The sequence below is a fragment of the Marmota flaviventris genome, chromosome X (genome assembly GCF_047511675.1).
Source record: "Marmota flaviventris isolate mMarFla1 chromosome X, mMarFla1.hap1, whole genome shotgun sequence".
In the NCBI taxonomy this organism is placed as follows: Eukaryota; Metazoa; Chordata; class Mammalia; order Rodentia; family Sciuridae; genus Marmota; species Marmota flaviventris.
This window is the reverse complement of record NC_092518.1, coordinates 58,927,450-58,940,808: the sequence shown is the minus strand read 5'-3', so window position 1 is coordinate 58,940,808 and position 13,359 is coordinate 58,927,450. Positions and strand designations below refer to the sequence as shown.

At 36.6% G+C, this 13,359-nt stretch overlaps 1 pseudogene; it reads left to right on the top strand.

The window, feature by feature from the left end:
• Window positions 1–541: 541 nt before the first annotated feature.
• LOC139703134 (SIN3-HDAC complex-associated factor pseudogene) lies at window positions 542–5,913 on the top strand (annotated as a pseudogene).
• The last annotated feature ends 7,446 nt before the right edge of the window (window positions 5,914–13,359 follow it).

Below are 13,359 nucleotides of genomic sequence, written 5' to 3'. Positions count from 1 at the left end.
ACTTTGTCCCTGGTGAGCAGAGCTCTCTCTTCTTTCTGGTTGTCATGTTCTAAGCAGCTTTTCTCCACTTCTACCATAATGTTTAGCCTCACCTTAGGCTCAGTGCAATGAACTCAGCTAACCACAGACTGAATCTCTGAAACCATAACCCCAAATAAACTTTTCTTCCTCTAAATCATTCTTGTCAGGTTTTTTGGTCAGAGAGATGCCAAAGATGACTAAAAATGTTGGGATTAGTGGTTTTTAACCACGGACATTTTTGCCTGGCTCAAGAAACCCTTAAAGAGTTAAAGTATTCTTTAACTTAACCTTGTATTAGGTATCAGTTTTAGGTCAAGTTTTATTTTTGCATATGAATGTCTAATTGTTCTAATATATTTGTTGAAAAGGCTTCTCTTTCTCTGTTCAGTTTCCTGTATAACTTTATCAAAAACTCAATGGGAAAAAAATTGATCAGCCATGTTTATTTTGGCTGTTTCTCGATTCAGCTCAGTTCTACTGGTTTTTCCATCTGTTCTTTTGCTAATACAATACAATCTTCATGACTGTGACCTTGGAATTGGTAAAGTGGGATATACTCTAGGAATGTAAAGTTGTTTCAACATATAAAAATCAATAGAGCCAGGTATGATGGCATACTCCTTTAATCCCAGTGGCTCAGGAGGCTGAGGCAGCGGGATCCTAAGTTCAAATCCAGCCTCAGAAACTGAAAAAAGCTCTAAGTAACTTAGTGAGACCCTGTCTCTAAAGAAAATATTTTTTAAAAGGGCTGGGGATATAACTCCATGGATAAGTGCCCCTAGATACAGACCAAAAAATAATAAATAAGTAAAAATAAAAATAAATATAATCCACCATATTACTAAAGGACAAAAGGCACATGATCATTGTACTCTGAGATATATTTTGTCTGATCATCTACAAAGATGTAAAAATAGGATTTGAAAATATTCAACACATCTTTATGATAAAAAAAAAAAAGCACCCAGCAAACAAAGAATAGAAAGGAATGGCCCCAAACTGATAAAGGGCAACTACAAAAATTCCACAGCTAACATCTTACTTGATGTTCAAAGGATGGATTCTTTTGTTCTAAGATCAGGAACTTTTGTTCTAAGATAACTCCTCTTGCCCCATCTATTTGACAATGTGCTTGGAGATCCTATCTAGAACAAGTAGGCAAGAAAAGAGTATAAAATAAATGCAAATTGAAAGGGAGAGAATTAATATTGGCAAAAATCTGTTCAGGCAAATAATTTGAGTTCAGATTGAGAGTGTTATTCCTAGTCTTATCTTCTACTTAAAGATCAGAGTTAAAGTCTCTAAATGTAGATTCATCTATTTTTCATTTCCTATCTATCAGTTTTTGTTTCATATATATTGAAACCATGATTTATAAATGCACACACATTAGGAATTGACTGTTTTATCATCATATAATATTATCTTTTCTTCATGATCATTTTGTGTACTCTGAGGTATAATTTTTCTGATACTACTATAAGTTTAATTGTATTTCAATGATATATCTATTGATATTATAATTATTATTTGAGGCAGGTCCTGCTATGTATGAATGATACCCAGACTAGCCTTGAATTATCAATTTTCTTGCTTCAACCTCCTGAGATGCTAGGGCCACAGGTGACTACCTTATTATTTATTTATTTATTTATTTATTTATTTATCTGTTTATCTATCAGTGCTGTGGATGGAACCCACAAGAACTCTGCCATTGAGCAACATCCCAAGCCCTTATTATTTATTTTTATCCTTTCTGGCAATCTCTAAGTTTTAATTGGTTTAAACAGTTACAGTCAATGTAGAGTTATTGATTTGTTTGGGTTTAGGACTATTATTAATTATTTTTTCTGTTTTTCCTATTTTTCATTCCTCTGTTTTCCCTTTCCTGCCTTCTTCTCAACTTTTTTTGCATTAATTTTTAATTTCACTATATTTTTCCTGCATTTTTAGCAATTGCTCTATCGATTAGAATATATATATATATATATATATATATATATATATATATATATATATATATATATTACAATGAGTCTCACTAAGTTGCAGATACTGACATTGAACTTATGATCATCCTTCTTCAGCCACCCAAGTAGCTGAGATTATAGGTGTCTGCCACTGCACTTGTCTCATAGGTAACTTTTAACAATGCATAATCTTATAGTTTTAAAAACCACTTTACCTTCCCTTACTTCTTTTGCAATTGTCTTATTAAATACATCTATATAAATTGAAAACCCCATCATCAGAGAATGGTATAAATTTCTTCAAGTGTCAAATATATTTTAAATAGTTTACTATAAGAATGATCTGTTATATTTATACAGATAGTCACCACTTCTTTTGCTTTTTTTTGCATTTGATGGTCTATTTTTATTTCCATTGTAATTTCATTTCTGTGTGAAAAACATCTGTCAGTATTTATTTTAAGGGTAAGAATGTTTTTGCTTCATGTTTTTATTTAATTTATGAAGGATATAAAGTTCTGAGATGGATATAAAATTCTGAGATGGTAGTTATTTCAGCACTTTGAAAATTTATTCCACTTCCTCTGGCCTACCTAGTTTCTTATAAGAAACAATCTAATTGCCCAACAGATGAATGGATAAAGAAAATGTGGTATATATACACAATGGAATATTACTCAGCCACAAAGAATGACTTTATGACATTTGCTAGTAAATGGATGGAACAGCAGAGTATCATGAGAATTGAAATAAACCAATCCCAAAACCCAAAGGTTGAACAGTCTCTGAGTTTGTATGCTAACTCACAAGGCTCAGAGAGGAAGAACAGAAAGTCAGTGCATTAGACAGGGGGGAATGAAGAGAAGTGTGGGGGGATAGGAATAAGAAAGATTTTCCTATATTCATATATGAATATACTAGAGTGAATCTCACCATTGTGTATATCCACAAGACTGGGATCCTAATTAGAATAAAATGTACCCTATGTTTGTATAAATATGTCAGACTCTGCTGTCATGTATAACTAAAAAGAACAAATAAAAAAGTTACAAACACACACACACACACACACACACACACACAAACAATCATTATAAGGGAGCCACACATGTACAGAGAGAGGAGGAATCTATACCTTCTGTCCAGCCATAGCAACTGCAGAACTGCAGGAGACAATCTTCTTAGATAAGGCATTTGAGAAGGAGAGAGTGCTTGGAGGATAGTTGGCCTGGTGGAGATGCTATTGCATGTGGATCGGCTGCTTTGGGAAGACTATTTTTTTAATTTTTAAATTTATTTTAATTAGTTATATATGATAGTAGAATGCATTTATGTACTTTGATATATCATACGTAGATTGGATATAATTTCTCTTTTTTCTCAGTGTACATGCTGCAGAATCATATTGGTCATATAGTCACATATATACATACAGTAATAATGTCTCTTTTGTTCTACTATCTTTCCTATCCCCACATCCCCTCCCATCCCCTCCCATCACTTCCCTCTACCTATCTAAGGTAACACTATTCTTCCCTAGTGCCCCCTGACTAATATTGAATTAGCATCTGCATTTTAGAGAAAACATTTGGCCTTTGGTTTTGTGAGATTGGCTTATGTTGCTTAGCATGATGTTCTCCAACTCCAACCATTTACTGGCAAATTCCATAATTTTACTCTTTTTTAAAGCTGAGTAATATTCCATTCATCTATTGAGGGACACCTAGGTTGGTTCCATAGTCTAGCTATTGTGAATTGAGTTTGGTTTTTGTAAGCCAAAGATGTACTGAAGTATAGAAGGTTGCTGTATTTGCAGAGCCGAGTCCTCCAGTTGTCAATTTACTGACAGTAAACGTTATGAAAATGACTTCCAGGAGCTGTTTTGGGTTGCATGAGACTCATTCAGGAGACATCTGCAAGGCCTGTGTTCTGCTTATAAAAAGATGGAAAAAGTTACCATCAGGATCAAAAAACAAAAACATAATGAAACAAAAACCACAAAACTGGAATCCTGGTAGATGCAAGGACAGGACCTAGTCTAAAGACTACATTAAAACAATAACAACAAAAAAAGCGCACAATAGTCTATCTGAAAACATGATAAAAAGTAACCAGATCAGTATACTGCAGAAAGAATTTAAATGTCACAATATAGATGCTCACAGTAGGATTTCAAGGGCCTCCTGAGCTCCATCTCCTTGTTGCAGTAACCAGATGATGGCTCAGATAAAGAAAAGGCTTCTGGCTCTACAGAATACCAGGTGTTTTTTTTTTTTTTCCTTTTTAGATCTTACATACCGAAAAAGGCAGAAAATATGTTGTGGGATTATCTATAAAAGCCATCTTGGAGCCGCTGAATGCTGCTGGAAAGTGCTCATTAAGCTATATTTTTTAAATCCCTTTCTAATGAATGTAATTCAGGAATTTCAGAGGACAGAGATGGGATTTGTTGTATGATAAACCATATGTAGTTTATAGTCTTTCTATATTGAGAAGCAGTGGTTGGGATATTTTTAAAAGATGGCTGGTACGCTTGTTTTCCCTCATGTTAGAAAATTAGTTATAACTCAATAACATGTCTTGCCCCTAGAGGTACTTGTTAATAATTTTGAAATCCTAAGGGTTTACCAAGGTTTGATGATTCAAACCTTTACTGCTGATGATTAAGCAGAACAGACTGAGCTTTCTGGTGCAAATATCTTGAAGGAGGAAGTAATTTCTAAATATACAGAGAGAACCTTAACTGTATATGTTGCATCTTGTGTTACCTTCCTTCATATTAATGTTTGATAAAGATTTTAGGTTATGTGAAACTTCTCAAGCAGCATCAAAACTCCTCCTGGGGAAGTGGTGAGGACGTGGGATACAGGAGATCCCATATGAACAGTACCAAAGCATCACCACATAGTGGAGAACCCACTCTTAAAAATGTTAAACTAAGCCGGGCACAGTGACACATGCCTGTAATCCCAGTGGTTTGGGAAGCTGAGACAGAAGGATCACTAGTTCAAAGCCAGTCTCAGCAAAAGCAAGGTGCTAAGCAACTCAGTGAGACCCTGTCTCTAAATAAAATACAAAATAGGGCTGGGGATGTGGCTCAGTGGTTGAGTGCCCCAGAGTTCAATCCCCCGTACTCTCCGCAAAATGTTAAACTATGTGCAAATCTTCAGTGCACCACAAAAGAAAGGTATTAACCTTCTTGGATACTTTGTTTGGAGGGCTTGCCAAGAATGTAAATAATTGACTTTGTGTTACATGGCTGGTGGCTTCATTGAAATCTACATAATTCAGTTTTAGCTCTGGATTACTTCAGTTGACCTTTGTGAAGATTTTATCTGCATAGAGTAAGTGTTTGACTTGTTTTAACTATTAGAGCTTTGGGTTTTTTTTCCACTCTGTTTATATTTAAAGTAATATTAACCAAGATAAAAGGTGTAATCATGCTAAGTAGATTGGTGTTGGTTTGACTTCTTTTACTTGGGCTTTATGAACATTGAGATATGCTGAATGTGGAGCTTTTAATTCTAAAATACTTATTAAAAGCTTCTCACTTGAACCCAAACCAAGGTATCCTCATTGCTTCTTTCCTAAAAATTCAGAAAAGAATAGTACCAGATGATACTTTTCATAAACGAGGGAGGGTACTTGCCTGCCTTATAATAACATGACTCAGTGCTTATTTAACAGGATTTTAAAAATTGGATAGTGTTACAGTACAGAGTGAGCCTTTTATGGACACTTTTTATGGGCACTCTATAGTTTCCTAGTCCTTAATCTAAGCATATTTTATGTTTCTTCCTTTTAGAAAATGCTTACAGGCTGCAAGCTACCTTATGCAGACTATACAGTGATTTGGGTCAGCTCTCCCATAGCCTTTGAGGTGTATTACAAGAGTCCAGCCATTATCACCCTCCTGAGTTAGTTTGAAATGTTATTTTGTATATTTTGGCTGCAGTATTGGTGGTATAATATATTATAATATGGATCATCTCTACTCTGTATTTATTTATTAGTTGACCTCAACCACAGTCTTCTTTTTCCCCTTCCACCTTTCTTTGCCTGTGGGATGTCCTGTAGGTATTCATGCATTTGTATTAATTTATTAGAAATCTACAGATCAATCAGGTACAGTGGCACATGCCTATAATCCCAGTGGCTCAGGAGGCTGAGGCAGGAGGCTCACGAGTTCAAAGCCAGCCTCAGCAATTTAGCAAGGCCCTCAGCAATTTAGCGAGGCCCTCAGCAACTAGTGAGACCCTGTCTCCTAAATAAAATACAAAAAAGGCTGGGGATGTGGCTCAGTGGATTAGTGCCCCTGAGTTCAATTCCCGGTACAAAGGAAAAATAAAGAAATCTACAGCTCTGTTTTGTACTTTTTAATACTGTTGAATACTTATAATCAAAACTTATGAATAAATTTAATCTTATTAGAAAGTTTAAAAAGAAAAAAAAATCATTGTAATTATTTTACTTCTGAAGTAATGACTCAATTTTCTCTGGTTGCTTTCAGATTTTTTTTCTTGATTGTTGGTGTTCAGCAGTTTTATTATCAGGTGTTTGGGAATGAATTTCTTTGTGATTATACTGTTGGGTCTGAGAAACCTCTTGATGTTGTAGGTTTATGTCTTTCATTAAATTTGTGGGTGTTTAGCTAGTTTTTTAAAAAAAAATTCCTGCATTTCACTTTTCTTCTTTCCTTCTGAGATTCTGATGACAGAAATGTTAGATATTTTGGTAATGTCTCCCAGTTCTCTGAGGCTGTTAATTTGTTTTCCATTTTTTTTTTCTGTGTGGTTTAGATTATACCAATATTTCTTATTTAGCCTTTTTCCCTATCCTCCAGTATGGCTTAGGATATGTACACACACACACACACAGACACACACACAAAAAAAATGGAATACTATTCAGCTATGAAAAGAATATAATCCTGTCATTTGAGGCAACCTGTGTGGAACTGGTGTTCACTATGTTAAGTGAAATAAGCCAGGTATAAAATGATACCAGTCAGGGGTGCTGGTGCATGCCTGCAATCCTAGTGTCTTGGTGGTGGGGCTAAAGAAAGAGGATCACAAATATAAGGCCACCTTAGCAACTTAGTAAGACCACGTCTCAAGATGAAAAATAAAAAGTTCTGGAGATGTAGTTCAGTGGTAAAGCACCCTTTGGATCAATCCCTAGTACCATGAAACAAACAAAATTGATTTTATCTAAAAATTATGGGTTAAGGAGGAAATAAATTGAAAATTATAAGTTATTTAGAAGTTAGTAATCATGAAAACATTGCTGATCAAAATGTATAGAGAACAGGCAAAGTTGTATTTATAAATAAATTATAACAATAAAGACAATTACTGGAAATCAAAAATTTTAGCCAGACATAGTGGCACATGCTTAAAATCCCAGCCACTCAGAGGCTGAGACAGGAGGATGGTAAGTTCAAGCACAGCCTGAGCAACTTTGGGAGACCCTGTCTCAAAAATAAAACATTAAAAAGACTGGAAATGTAGCTCAGTTGTAGAGAGCACCTGGGTTCAATCCCCAGTGTCTGCCTCCCACAAAAAGGTAAGAAAGACATACCACACAATCTCACTCATATATGGAATCTAAAGGTTGAACTTGTAAAAGTCGAAAGTTCAATGGTGGTTTTGAGAGGCTGGGAAGAGTGCGGGCAGGAGAAGGGGAAAGGTTGAAAAATATCATTAAGGGGCAAAAGTACACAAGTGTTGATCAACTGGGACAAAGTTACATTTAGATAGGAAAAATAAGTTCTGGTATGTTATTGCACAACAGGGTGAATTCAGATAACAAAAAAGAATTGTACATTTCAAAAAGCTAGAAGAAAATATTTTGAAATTTTTCATCATAAAAGAAATAAATGTTCCAGAAGGTAGATATGTCTAACCTAATTTAAACAATGCACAATATATGCATGTACTGAAACATCACATTATTCTATATTAATATGTACAATTTTATGTTTTTATCACTTAAAAACAAATTAAATTTTAAAAAATGTAAAGAGATTTATAGTAGCTGCTTTGAAGTTTTTGGCAGATATTTCCAGTACTTGTGTCATCTTGCTCTCTGTATCTGATGAATTTTTTTCCCTTTTAAGTTGAGATTTTCCTGGTTCTTTGTTTTCCAAGAAAATTTGGAATGTATCCTAGATATTTTAAATTTTGTTTCATGAGATGTCAGGCCCTCTTTAAACTCTAAAGAGAATGTTGATGGTTTTTTTTGTTTTGGCAGGCAATTGATCAGTTGGGTTCTGACCAACCTTCTATGGGTTGCAGTTTTGCCATGTCTATTTAATTTTCAAAGCCTCTATAATTCTATTCGGATCAGCCCAAGTGTGCGCCACCTAGTGGTCAATCTGGCACTCTGTTCCCAACTTCCATTCTCAAGCAAGACATAGAGAGACTAAGTACCTCATGTTCTATTTCTCTCCTGTGTAAACGAAAAAACAGTCGACCTGAAGTAGAATAGTGATTTCAAGGGACAGGGAAGGTTGTGAGGTGGGGTGGAAGATGGAAAAGGGGTAATTAAATTTTATCATTGCATGCTGAATGCATGGATGGAAATATCACACTGAACCCCATTAATGTGGACACTTTTAATATGTGTTAATAAAAATGTGTGCGTGTTGTTTTGTGGCATACTCACATACAGGTACATTGAGATGTAAGCCCAGGAGCTCTTGGACAGCTTTAAATATCACTTTTCTAAATTTCTCTCTCTGTATGATCATCCTGATGCTTATTGCTTGTCGAGAAATTCCTCTTTTGGGAGCCCAGCCAGAAAGCTGAGACTTTAGGAACTCTGATTTGTCACATACTTCCCACAACTGTGCCCACATTTGAGCCAAGTGACAAGAGGACAAAAAGAAAAATGCAGAGGTGGTACAGCCCTACCGCTTGGTACTATCATAGTGATTCTTTTTAATTAATTAATTAATTGTAATAAGCATATATGACAGCAGAATGTATTTTGATTCATTGTACACATTTGCAGCACAACTTTTCATTTCTCTGGTTGTACGTGATGTAGTGTTGCACCATATGTGCAGTCCTACATGTACCTAGGATAATGATGTCCATCTCATTCCACCATCTTTCCTGCCCCTATGTCCCCTCCCCTCCCCTCTGTCCCCTTTGCCCAATCAAAGTTCCTCCATTTATTTCCATGCCCCTCCCCATTATGGATCAGCATCCACTTCTCAGAGAGAATATTTGGCCTTTGGTTTTTTTTTTTTTTTTTTGTGGGGGGGGATTGGCTTACTTCTCTTAGCATGATATTCTCCAACTCCATCCATTTACCTGCAAATGCCATGATTTTATTCTCTTTTAATGCTGAGTAATATTCCATTGTGTATATATACCATTGTTTCTTTATTAATTCATCCATTGAAGGGCATCTAGGTTGCTTCCACAGTTTCGCTATTGTGAATTGTGCTGTTATAAACATTGAGGTGGCTGCATCACTGTAGTATGCTGATTTTAAGACCTTTGGGTATAGACCAAGGAGTGAGTTACCTGCATCAAATGGTGGTTCCATTCTAAGTTTTCTAAGAAATCTCCATATTGCTTTCCAGGTTGGTTGCCCCAATTTGCAGTCCCACCAGCAATGCATGAGTGTGCCTTCCCCCCTACATCCTCGCCAGCACTTATTGTTGTTTGCATTCTTGATAACTGCCATTCAAACCCCTATCTCTCACCATGCACAAAACTCAACTCAAAATGTTTTAAGGACCTAGGAATTAGACCAGAGACCCTGCACCTAATAGAGGAAAAAGTAGGCCCAAATCTTCATCGTGTCGGATTAGGTCCCAGCTTCCTTAACAAGACTCCTAAAGCTCAAGAAATGAAATCAAGAATTAATAAATGGGGTGGACTCAAACGAAAAGCTTCTTCTCAGCAAAATAAACAATCAGTGAGGTGAAGAGAGAACCTATATTTTGGGAGCACATTTTTGCCACACACACATCAGATAGAGCACTAATCTCCAGGATATATATAAAGAATTCAAAAACCTTAACACCAAACAAAATAAAACAAAACAACAAACAACCCAATCAATAAATGAGCTAAGGAGCTGAACAGACACTTCTCAGAAGAAGGTATAAAAATCAATCAACAAATATATGAAAAAATGTTCAACATCTCTAGTAATTGAAAAAATGCAAATCAAAACTAAGATTTCATCATAGTGGTTCTTATTGGAGAGGATTATTTTCCCCCTTCAGTGTCTTGAATTCAAATAGCTACAGGTGCCAGCACTACCACTATTGCAGAGGATTGCATGGGCACTGGGGTACAAGGGAAAAGAAAAAAGAAAATCGACAATTCTTTGTACTCAACAATGTTTGCATGGTCTCTGGGCATGAAGAGATCTCTTGGGCTCCTTGCACCAGAACTACATGGCTTCTGTCACTCTGTGTTGGTGCTGCTTCTGGGTTTGGGAATACAGGTGGGGAGTCCTGGAGGAAATAAAATAGGGGAGTCCTGGAGGAAATAAAATAGTAACCTCACTATCAGTGCTAGTCATATTTTGAACTCCAGTCTTCTTTCCTATTCCTCCTGCTACTGTTTACTTTCTGAATCATCAAATCAACCAGGTTTTAGAGCTACATTCAGTGGGAGAGATGGTGTAAAATATCTTTACTTGGGGGATCAGTGGCCTTCACCACGCACATGCTTGATGCAGCCTGTGCGGGTGGCTGTGGAGCCCAAGCCAGGCTCATGTAGCACGGTGGCGCTATTTTATAAAAGCATCACTACTTTAAATGAATAATATTGCCTTCTTAGAAATGAACATACAATGCTGGTTACCACAATGTAATAAGCACAGATTTAAAATTCTTGAATTATTGATGAAGTACCATCTGGATTCATCCCTGAAGGCCTGTATTTCCTTAAGTTCATATTCACTTTCCTTTGGGAATCTTTGTGACAGTTCTACATAATGATGATGTTAGAAGTGAAGAGAGTGAATAAGCTAAAAATGCAAGGTTTTCAGAAGGAGGGCTAACAGAAATTCTTAAGGTGCATTTGACAATAGGTTTGTGGACCTCCCCTCTCTTTTGTTTTTCTTTTTGGTACTGGGGATATAACCCAGGGGCATTCTACTTACTCAGCTACATCCCCAGAACCCCCCTCCTTTTTTGAGACAGGGTCTCACTAAGTTGCTTTGGGTCTCGCTAAATTGCTGCTGCTGGCCTCAAACTTTCAGTCCTCCTATATCAGCATCTTGATCTCATGACATTACAGGCATGTACCACTGTGCCTGGTCCCCCCCACCTTTTTTTTTTTTTTTTTTTTGGTACCAGGGATTGAACAACTGAGGAACACTCAACCACTGAGCCAAATCCCCAGCCCTATTTTGTACTTTATTTAGAGACAGGGTCTCACTGAATTGTTTAGGGCCTTGCTTTTGCTGAGGCTGGCTTTGAATCCACAATCCTCCCATCTCAGCCTCCTGAGCCACTGGGATTACAGGCGTGCACCACCGCACCTGCCCCGGTCCCCTTTATCTTCAATTCAAATGAAATGTTGCACAGAAGCTCCCTAGGTCAGCTACATAAAAAATAGGAGGAGTGGCTCTGTTTAAGGTGAGGCGGAGCAGCTTCCAATGCCTCAATAAGTCCTAGGTGTATATGGAGCTCATTAAAAATCACTGATGTAGGCTCAGGCTTTGGAATCATACGTGACTATATTTGTGCTATTTTGAGCAAGTCATTTCATCTCTCTGTTCTTCCTCATATGTAAAATGTGTTTCCTCTTCTATAGATGGGCTAATTATATTTACGCCACACATCTGCTATTAAAATCAAATGAGCTTGCATGAGTTAAACATGTAAGAAATATCAAGTGCTCAATAAATGGTAGTTTTTGTTTGTTTGTTTATTGTGTGTGTATGTATGTGTACTGGGGATCCAACCCAGGGCCTCATGTATACTAGGCAAGTGTTCTACCATTGAGCTATACTCCCAGACCTAATAGTTTTGCTCTTTTAAAACCATATTTTCCTGAATATGTTACCAGTGAAACTCTACATCTTGTACAACTGCAAGAATGGGTTCCAAATTAGAATAAGTTATACTCTATGCATGTATAATATGTGAAAATACACTCTACCATCATGTATATCTAAAAGAACAAATAAAAAAGGATTTTTAGAATTAGAAAAGCATATTTTCCATAATTTGCAATAGCCAAGCTGTGGAACAAATTCAAGTGTCTGTCAATAGATAAATAAATAAAGAAAATGTGGTACATATAAGCTATGGAGTATTACTCAGTCATAAAGAAGGATGAAACTATGGCATTTGCTGGAAAATGGATGGAACTGGAGAACATCGTAAAGTAAAATAAGACAGATCAGAAAGGCAAGGGTCATGTGTTTCCTCTCATAAGTGGAAGCTAGAGAGAAAAGAAGGAGTGAAGAGAGACCTCGTGAAAATTGAAGCGACACCAGTAGAGTAGAGAAAGGGGATCAGAGGAGAGACGAGAGGAAGGAAAATGAAGGTGTGGGTGCATGAAAGAGACCAATTTATTCTATGTGTATGTATGAATATATCATGATGAATCCCAGCATGATGTATGATTAGAATGTACCAATAACTTTTTTTTAAAGAGACAGAGAGGGAGGGAGGGAGGGAGAGAGAGAGAGAGAGAGAGAGAGAGAGAGAGAGAATCTTTTTTGTAGATGGGCACAACACAATGCCTTTTTTTATTTTTATGTGGTGCTGAGAATTGAACCTGGGTCCCGCCCGTGCTAGGCGAGCGCTCTACTGCTGAGCCACAATCCCAGCCCCCAATAACTTTTTAAAAACATATTTTCTTAGGATACACTGATAATACTACTTCAAGTCAGGCTGAACTTTGATATTATTCTGTGTTTGCTCAAACTTCTCTTGGATCTTCAAGATGGAAACTTTCATCCTGTATTGTTTAAAATACTCTAGTGATAGACAAAGCCATGTTTGGATCCTGGCTTTTGTACCTAAGCTCTGTGACTGTGTTATTTCCTTTCTCCTTCTTCTAAGCCAGAGTCCATACCTGTAAAACTGGATATTATAAACGTGTTTTCTGCAAAGGGTCTGCAAGTGTTAACTAAGCTAATATATGTGAAGCACTTAGCATAGTGTCTGGTGTGTGGCAAAAATTGGCATATTGTAAAGATGAGTTATCTTCTGGGTAAGAACACAGATGATGTTGAACAGCATCATTCATAGAAGATGCAGTGTTGTCCGACTTAGCTTGGTTGAAAACTGCTGATTTTTTTAAATACCTTTATTCAATTAATTAATTTATTTATTTTTATGTTGTGCTGAGGATCGAACCCAGGGCCTTGCATGTGTGAGGTG